We start from the raw sequence: 10,000 nt of genomic DNA on the forward strand, positions 1-10,000 counted from the left end.
CCCGTGTTGTACCTTAACCTAACCCGTGTTGTACCTTAACCTAACCCGTGTTGTACCTTAACCTAACCCGTGTTGTACCTTAACCTAACCCGTGTTGTACCTTAACCTAACCCGTGTTGTACCTTAACCTAACCCGTGTTGTACCTTAACCTAACCCGTGTTGTACCTTAACCTAACCCGTGTTGTGCCTTAACCTAACCTATGTTGCGCCTTAACCTAACCTATGTTGCGCCTTAACCTAACCTATGTTGCGCCTTAACCTAACCTATGTTGCGCCTTAACCTAACCCATGTTGCGCCTTAACCTAACCTATGTTGCGCCTTAACCTAACCCATGTTGCGCCTTAACCTAACCCATGTTGCGCCTTAACCTAACCCATGTTGCGCCTTAACCTAACCCATGTTGCGCCTTAACCTAACCCATGTTGCGCCTTAACCTAACCCATGTTGCGCCTTAACCTAACCCATGTTGCGCCTTAACCTAACCCATGTTGCGCCTTAACCTAACCCATGTTGCGCCTTAACCTAACCCATGTTGCGCCTTAACCTAACCCATGTTGCGCCTTAACCTAACCCATGTTGCGCCTTAACCTAACCCATGTTGCGCCTCAACCTAACCTATGTTGCGCCTCAACCTAACCTATGTTGCGCCTCAACCCAACACACGTTGGGCCTCAACCCAACACACGTTGGGCCTTAACCCAACACACGTTGGGCCTTAACCCAACACACGTTGGGCCTTAACCCAACACACGTTGGGCCTTAACCCAACACACGTTGGGCCTTAACCCAACACACGTTGGGCCTTAACCCAACACACGTTGGGCCTTAACCCAACACACGTTGGGCCTTAACCCAACACACGTTGGGCCTTAACCCAACACACGTTGGGCCTTAACCCAACACACGTTGGGCCTTAACCCAACACACGTTGGGCCTTAACCCAACACACGTTGGGCCTTAACCCAACACACGTTGGGCCTTAACCCAACACACGTTGGGCCTTAACCCAACACACGTTGGGCCTTAACCCAACACACGTTGGGCCTTAACCCAACACACGTTGGGCCTTAACCTGCTCTGTAATTGTCATACGACGCGTTAAATTAGTGTAGTGTTGCCTAACTGCAACCCCCGCAATATAGTTTGCTACTCGCACTGCCCGGTCCCCAGAGTATCGCTTCATGTGAAACACCTTGCAGCTATACACTGTAATGCGGATGGCAGTAGGACGTACATGCTCAATGCCCTTCGCAGTTGTTCATTGGCATTCGCATGGCGAAGCACAGCCTACGTTGTGGTACGGCTTGTGTCAACTGTCCGCTGATGTTGTACGTCCAAATCACACACTGTACTGCACATTGGTCCTCATGTACTGAATGATACATCGTGGTACATGTGTGACCGTACCACGACTGCGCCAACAACGGCGAACCATACGGTCCAAATATTGTGCACTCAGCTACGTGTCGTCTCCCTATAAGAGCTGGATTGCAGTATGGTATGCCGTGGATGGCGATCAGCATGAGCCGTCTGTTGATGTAGTGGCGCGTGTTGTCAGACGTAGTCGTCTCCTCTCACACACCGTGATAGCATGGTGCACTGCGTTCCACATCTGCGACATGCGACAGAGGCCGGTTGACAGTCGTTCGCGCAATGGACATCGCATACGTACGGGGGCCACCTTCCACGTGTTCGCGAAGCGTGCACATGTTGTTGCGTGTATGTGGGCAGACATAGTGTGTCGTGACACCTGACACAGGCATGCAACAATCGTTGAATTTGCAAATGGCGATGGACGTCTACGTTTGCTGGTGACGTTACGCAAATGAACAACTGGTAAACCGTTGTGGTGCGGTTGTTCTCGCTAGAGGTGAATCAGTGATGGCGACGATCGGTTGAGCTACCAACCGGTTGTTTCAGCGATACCCACCATGCCCACGAACGTGAATGGCATGTGGGTGTGAAGCGATACGCGGCGGTGGCTGGGTGGGACCGTCCCCGGCCGGTGAGGGGGGGCCTCCCGGCGTGCTGGCCGCGCGGTGCGTGGGCGCACGCGCTACAGCCGGCTGGTGGGGGCGGCCAGTGGCAGGCGCGCCGGCCGACGGAGGCGGCAGGCGGCGCAGCTGCGCGCCGGCGCACCCTGCACGCGGCGCCGTGCGGCCAAAGTAGGTCCTCGCGGGCCCGGTGCGAAGCGCGGTGGACATCTGCAGTGTGCTGGTCCGATTGAGGACTGTGTGCGCTGAGGATGCGCCGCCGCCCGGCGCTCGGCGCCGCGACGCCGTCTGCTGCTCGGTCGCCTCTGCGGTTCTCGCAGGTGGATTGTATCGCAGCTGTGCGGACGTGTTGGCGCGTGCGCTGTGCTGGGAGAGTTCGCTTCGGCACCCAAGTGGGGCTTTTGTCCTTCTGTGGCGCTGGCGTTGGAGCTGCCGGCCACCGTAGGTGGCGCGTGTTGTCTCCCGCCGGCAATGCCACGACAGCACGCTCCCGGGCCTCTGTCGGCAGCGGCAAGCTCAGTTGGGAGCACGGGTGGTCGCACCTAAAGCGTCTACTCGCCAAACTCCGGGCGATTGCGCCACTCTCGAACCCGACCAAGTACTTAGGACGGCGCTGCGCGCCGCCGGGACCTGAGAGGGTTTCGAGGTGTATTGTGCAGGGGAGCTCAGCCTCCTCCTGTTTGCAGAATAATTGAGCGGACGCTTGCGTGTTCGCGCGGGCCCCCGGGACACACTCCCGGGCGGCCGGCTGCTCAGCTCTAGTTGACGCAGCTCCCTGGTTGATCCTGCCAGTAGTCATATGCTTGTCTCAAAGATTAAGCCATGCATGTCTCAGTACAAGCCGCATTAAGGTGAAACCGCGAATGGCTCATTAAATCAGTTATGGTTCCTTAGATCGTACCCACGTTACTTGGATAACTGTGGTAATTCTAGAGCTAATACATGCAAACAGAGTCCCGAGTCTGGCGTGAGGTCAGTCGCTTGACGGCGCGTTTCGGCGCGGGCCCGCCCGTTGCCGGCGCGCCGTAAGGCACGGAGGCTCGCACTGGGGCGTATCGCTTTCCAGTCGGGCGTGCCGCGGCAGTCCTCACTCGGGGAAGTGAAGCGTCTCTTACAGCCTCTCCTTCCCAAGTGGCTCTTTCCGCCTTCCCGTGGTGCCAGACGTCAAGCTCGGCATTCTGCCTTGCGTCAAAAGGGAGAGCTGCGACCCAACCCGATGCGAAAGCGAAGGGTGCGTGGCACAGGGGGAGCTGTGTCGAGGGACCGAACACCAGTCCCTTTCTGTTCGCAGGGCACAGACCAGCAGGTGCTCTGCATGCCGGCGACCTCGTTTGTCGGCGTGGGATCGCGGCGCGAGTCGGCAAGGGTGCTTCGCCGCGCCCCTGGGTAACCGGGGCGTGTTCTGCCAAACCCAGGAGGTGGTGACATCGCCTGGGCTAGGTTAGATGGGCCCAGACCGCCGAACGACTGGGGGACCGACCCACCACCTGAGTAGGAGTGGGTCCTCGGCCTTCAGGTGGAAACTCGGGCTAGTAGGCGGCGAAGGGCGAGGGGTGCATCCGCCTCTCCGGAGTGCGGGGTGCACTTGCCGAGGAGCGTCGAGTGAAATCGTCGACGACGAGGCCTTCGACGGGGACCAGTGCGCTGGCAACGGCGCGTTGAACCCTGCAGCTCTGGAGTGCCCTTGACCTAGGGGCGAGGTCGGTGGGCGAGCTGCAACAGTCCCCCCCCATGCCAGAGGAGCCGGTCCGGGGCAAGAGACGGGCTCCCACCTTATTTTCACTCGTTAATCAATATGGCTACACCTGAGACGAGTGAATCGAGTGCGCTCAAGCGAGCATCTGTGATGCTTGATCCCTCTCCTCAAGATGAGACGGGACTAGCAGAAGACGAAACAGTGACGCAAAGACATGCACGTATCACGCTGCTCTTGGAGCAGAATATCAAAAACGGCAAGATAAGTCAGGCGGCATTGTCCATTATTAAGAATGAGCTGGCTGCTTGGGCCATAGCCCACGCCAAGCTCGAAGGCCGCGTAGAAGAGTTGGAAAAAGAAAACGACCGTTTGAGAAAGCAACCAACAAAGACTTGGGCTGGGGTGGTCGCGCAAGCGCCGCCAAAGCCAACCACGAAAGAAACGATCGCCAAGGTGACCAAGCGGTCAGACACGGCGGTCTTTCTAAGAACGTTACCGGGACAGGACACTAGTGTTAAAAAGATACAAGAACTGTTGACTAAAAGTATTGACCCGGCGAAAGACAAAATCAGAATAAATAAGGTAAAACCCAGTAGGAATTCGGTAATAGTGGAGGTAGCTACAGAGGAAGACAAGGAGAAATTGTTAAAGAATCCCAAACTGAACTCGGTGGTCAAGTGTGAACCACCGAGAAAAAGAAACCCACTAGTCATATTATACGATGTACCTTCAACAATGACGAATGAAGAATTGTACAAAAGCATAAAAGACCAGAATTTTGATCAAATGGCTGAAAACGAATTTAAAGACTCTTTCAAGTTAAGATTTAAAACGGGACCTCGTGATCGTGATGTTGTCCATCACGTCGCAGAGGTAACAGCACCAATGTGGAAGCAAATTATGATAATGGGCAGACTATACATTGGCTTCCATGCCATTAATATTAGGGACTACCTAGTGGTACCTCGTTGCCACAATTGTGGAGACCTGGACCATATTCTAAGGCATTGTACCAGGGGGTCGGCCTGCTCCAGGTGCGGTGAAGATGGTCACACACGTAAAGAATGCAAAGCTGCAAGCGTATGCATTCCTTGCAAAAGACGAGGGAAGAAAAGCTGCGGAGCCTCAGGACGAAATTGCCCTACATATCGCATGTTAGAGCAAAGACTTATATCTAGAACAGATTATGGCTGAGTACGTTAAACAGAACAGGATGCCAAAGAGGAAATCCCCTAGCAAAAGGAGGAGGGACGCCATTAGGGCAAGTAGATTCAAAGAATTTATAAAATCTTTCTTAAGGGACCCAATACCTGAAACAGTCGATAAAAGCATCCAAACAGATCCACCTGAAACAGCTGATAAAAACATCCAAACAGATCCACCAAAAATAGATAAATGTTTTCAGACAGAAACTATTCCCATGGCTACTCCCTCCTCTCTTAGCAGGGAAGTGAAGCCGATTAAACATCTGCACCGGCAAAGGCATCCTGGGCCTGAGGTCTCAGCAAACGACAGTAATCAGAAAATAGAAAAGCCTGTGCAAGAGAGCACAATAACAAGCTCTATAGAAACCCCAGTGGTTAGACTACCACCAGTAGATCCGGTTCGGATCTATCCTAACTTAGAGTTCACCATGCAATTGGCGAGATTGGAGCAGCCGGCTACCTTGACCACTGCCTTACGACATGTGGTCCGTGTAGGGCACGAATATGGAAGAAGAGTCACCTTCTCGGTAATGGAGGCTGTAGATAGAATACAGCTTAAGTCAGTGAATCTCCCCACTGACTTCGGAGCCCTGCGAGACTTACTAAAGAAAGTTTTCGAGAGACGTGGAGAAAAGTTTGACTTAAACGACATTTACGAACAGTCAGTTTTGGCTAATGGACGAATCACATATGACTGGAATAAGACTTGGCCGGACGATCACATACATACATACTTTCCATAGATGACGAAAATCACTATTGGCCAACTTAACACACACAACAGTCGACTTGTAATGCAGGAGCTGCGAAGGGAAGTGGAGGAGAGGAGGCTAGATGTGCTCTGTCTACAGGAGCCGTACTCCCTGGACGGAAAGATTACATTTACAGCCGCCACGTGGCAGGTAATCAGCCAAGGTGACAATCCAAAAGCGACAATAATTATTACAAACAAAGCCCTGAAAGTGACCACCTTATCACAGTACACCAATAGTCACTGCAACGTCGTGGAGCTGCTATCTCCCCGGGAATCGATCGTATTGATCAACATGTACTTTCAGTACGGAGATAACATTGAAACGCATCTCGACCATCTGACAACGGTAACCACGGCGTTGCGGGGACGAAGGATGATAATTACGGCTGACATAAATGCAAAATCCCCCCTGTGGCACAGCGGGACAAGGGACACCAATGGAGAGAAAGTAGAGGACTTTATTATGGCATCACAGCTAGTAATAGCCAATCAACCTGGTAATCCTCCAACCTATGCGGCGGGAGGAGGACCGGGTACGAATATTGATATAACCTTAGCCACCCCCAATGCAATTAATACGATACAAGAGTGGAAAGTGGAAGAAAACGCCACTACAAGCGATCATAATTTAATTACGTTCATTGTAGGCGGAAGGGGATCTTGCTGGGCCACGGGGTGGGAGATGCAGTTTAATTACAGAAGGGCTGATTGGGAACGACTAGCCAGGGAGTGCGTCATTCCTGCCTTGCCGGAGGGTGAAGTAGACCTTGACATTGACGTAAACGACCGAGCAGAAGAACTGACTAACGCTATAACTAGCGCGGTGAAAGCTGCCGTACCGACCAGGAGGAAGGCCATTGCAGCCTCTCCATCACCATGGTCGCCCGAATTAGAGAACATGCGCCGGTCTGTTAGAAGGCTGAGAAGGTATTACCAGCGCAGTGTCGTCTGGCCAGAGCGGCAGAGATGGCTGATGCAGTATCGGGAAGCTAAACTTCGTTTTCAGAAAGAACTCCAGGCTGTTAGGATACAAAGCTGGGAGAATTTCGTCCAGAGCCAATTGGCATTGGACCCCTGGGGTACACCGTATAAATTAGTACGAGAAAAGATCCGCTCTCCACTGGAATTAACAACAGTCAGGCATGGGGACAGGATGACGGAATCTTGGCAGGAAACTGCTGAGGTCCTCCTCCGGTCCCTGCTGCCTGACGATAGCGCGGATGGAGAATCTGTACAGCAACAACAACTAAGACGAGACAATCTAAATGAATACACTAACAACACGGCAGTCTACCCTTTCTCGGAGGAAGAGGTGGCTGCCCACATAAAATCACTTAAAAGAGGCAAAGCTCCCGGGCCAGATGGCATTGTAGCTGAGGTGGTGCAGTTCCTAGCTCCCCAGCTAACTGCACCACTCACTCACTTATATAATGAGTGTCTGATACAGCAAAAAATTCCAAGGGTGTGGAAGTCCGCAAACGTGGTCATCATCCGGAAAGGACCAGATAAAGATCCTACAAACGTAAAATCCTATAGACCAATCTGTCTAATCAATATACTAGGGAAAATATTAGAAAAGCTACTTGCTGACAGACTGGCTGCACATAGAATGCTGCGTGGGGTGAGCGACAGACAATTCGGCTTCAGGCCTGGGCGATCAACATCTGATGCGATCGCCCTGGCTGCTGAGGTCTGTGGCTCTACCCCACACAAGTATGTGGTGGGCATTATGGTTGACATCAGTGGCGCCTTCGACAACTTGTGGTGGCCTTCGCTCTTCTCCTGCCTGCGGGAGAAGGAGTGTCCAGGGCCGCTATATGGTTGTCTGAGGAGCTATTGTGAGGAACGGGAGGTCTGGCTATCATCCTCTAGCAAGAGAATTGGAAAAGTTATAACTAAAGGATGTCCTCAAGGTTCCGTGTTAGGGCCCCTATTTTGGGACATCCACATGGAGCCCTTATTAGACACACTACAACAAAGTGAAGAAGTGCTAGAGGTGATAGCCTACGCGGATGACCTCCTCCTGCTGGTCGGCGGCCGTAGCCGCGAAGACATCGAACCTAAAATAGAGAGTGCTTTAAACAAGCTACAACTATGGTGCCAAAACACCAAAATGACGGTGTCACCAAGCAAGTCCACCTACTTACTATTGAAGGGACAACTAATCCGCAACCCAACTGTACGAATCAACCGCTCGCCGGTTCTTCGGAGACGTGACGCACGATATCTGGGCATCATCATTGATGAGAAGTGGAACTTTGGAAAGCACATTGAAACCGTAACCCAGAAAGCACTACAAACGCTGAATAACCTCATATCAATAGGACACAGAAGATTTCACCTTCCATCACATCTGATAAAACTCTACCACAACAGTATATTAACATCGATAGTGGGTTACGGTTCGGGGATCTGGGCACACAGGCTCACGAGGGTGGTGCCCGCCATGACAGTGAGAAGGGTTCAAAGGAGCATGATTTTGAGATCGGTAGGTGCTTATAGAACAACACCAGGGGGAGCACTACTAGTCCTAATGGGGCTTTGCCCCCTGGACATTAAAATTAGGGAGCAAGCTGCATGGTTTTGGATCAAAAAGGAAAATATAACAAAAATAGAGGAGATCTTAGGTGTTAGGGCAAGGGACAAGGGAGAAATTCGGCAAAGAGGAGTGCAATTATGGCAAGAACTTTGGGATGCGGATGAAACAGGGAGGAGGACACATGACTTGATACCAACTATTAGGGAGCGGCTAAAAATGAAACACTTTGAACCTACCAGGGGGCTAATCCATTTTCTCACTGGACATGGACCCTACCCGGCATACCTATGCCGGTTTGGGAAAAGGGCCACACCTGCGTGTGAATGTGGTGAACCGGAGGGCACTCCCGATCATGTGATTTACGAGTGCCCCCTCTTCAATGATGTTGCCTCTACATTACGAGACCAACTACCTAATCATGACACCTATAGCCTAATAAGACAAGAAGACACCTTCCATATTATAAATAATCTTGCCAACGAGGTATCACAGAAGGTGTTAAGGGAATACATGAGGGGACAAGATTAAATAGCACCGATCATGACCATTGCTCCCTACTCCCATTCCGCCTGCGCGGGGATAGGCCGACCCTTAGTCTGGAATCCGCCACGCGCGGGATTAGGGGGGGGTGGGGACAAAAACCCGAAATTGACAAATACACTGAAGATGACATAGATTTAGAATTAGTTAGTAGGAATTAGATTAGAAACTTAGATTTTAGAATCCTGCAGCGATTTACAACCTGGCCAGCCCAGTGTCAGGGGCACGCCCATCGGGATTAGCTCGATGGGCAAGGCAATATAGTAGGTTTGTACACTGCTGACACACTTGTGACGCTGCAGGAAGTAGAATGTAGGTTAGCCAAAAAACTTAGAGATTAGCATAAACTACATAACTGCCCATTAAACTAACCTAGCTGTAGCTCACAACTAAATATAAAATAGAATTAGCTGCAATTGTAACTAACAGTAGCAAGTAAGACCCACTAATCAAGTAAGGAGGTGGGTTGTATGTATAATTATTATTTGATGGTTAATAAAGAATTTTTTTTTTTTTTTTTTAAAAAAAAAAAAAAAAAAAAAAAAAAAAAAAAAAAACAGAGTCCCGACCAGAGATGGAAGGGACGCTTTTATTAGATCAAAACCAATCGGTCGGCTCGTCCGGTCCGTTTGCCTTGGTGACTCTGAATAACTTTGGGCTGATCGCACGGTCCTCGTACCGGCGACGCATCTTTCAAATGTCTGCCTTATCAACTGTCGATGGTAGGTTCTGCGCCTACCATGGTTGTAACGGGTAACGGGGAATCAGGGTTCGATTCCGGAGAGGGAGCCTGAGAAACGGCTACCACATCCAAGGAAGGCAGCAGGCGCGCAAATTACCCACTCCCGGCACGGGGAGGTAGTGACGAAAAATAACGATACGGGACTCATCCGAGGCCCCGTAATCGGAATGAGTACACTTTAAATCCTTTAACGAGTATCTATTGGAGGGCAAGTCTGGTGCCAGCAGCCGCGGTAATTCCAGCTCCAATAGCGTATATTAAAGTTGTTGCGGTTAAAAAGCTCGTAGTTGGATTTGTGTCCCACGCTGTTGGTTCACCGCCCGTCGGTGTTTAACTGGCATGTATCGTGGGACGTCCTGCCGGTGGGGCGAGCTGAAGGCGTGCGACGCGCCTCGTGCGTGCTCGTGCGTCCCGAGGCGGACCCCGTTGCAATCCTACCAGGGTGCTCTTGAGTGAGTGTCTCGGTGGGCCGGCACGTTTACTTTGAACAAATTAGAGTGCTTAAAGCAGGCAAGCCCGCCTGAATAC

This window comes from Schistocerca americana, unplaced genomic scaffold, assembly GCF_021461395.2.
Source record: "Schistocerca americana isolate TAMUIC-IGC-003095 unplaced genomic scaffold, iqSchAmer2.1 HiC_scaffold_47, whole genome shotgun sequence".
NCBI lineage: Eukaryota > Metazoa > Arthropoda > Insecta > Orthoptera > Acrididae > Schistocerca > Schistocerca americana.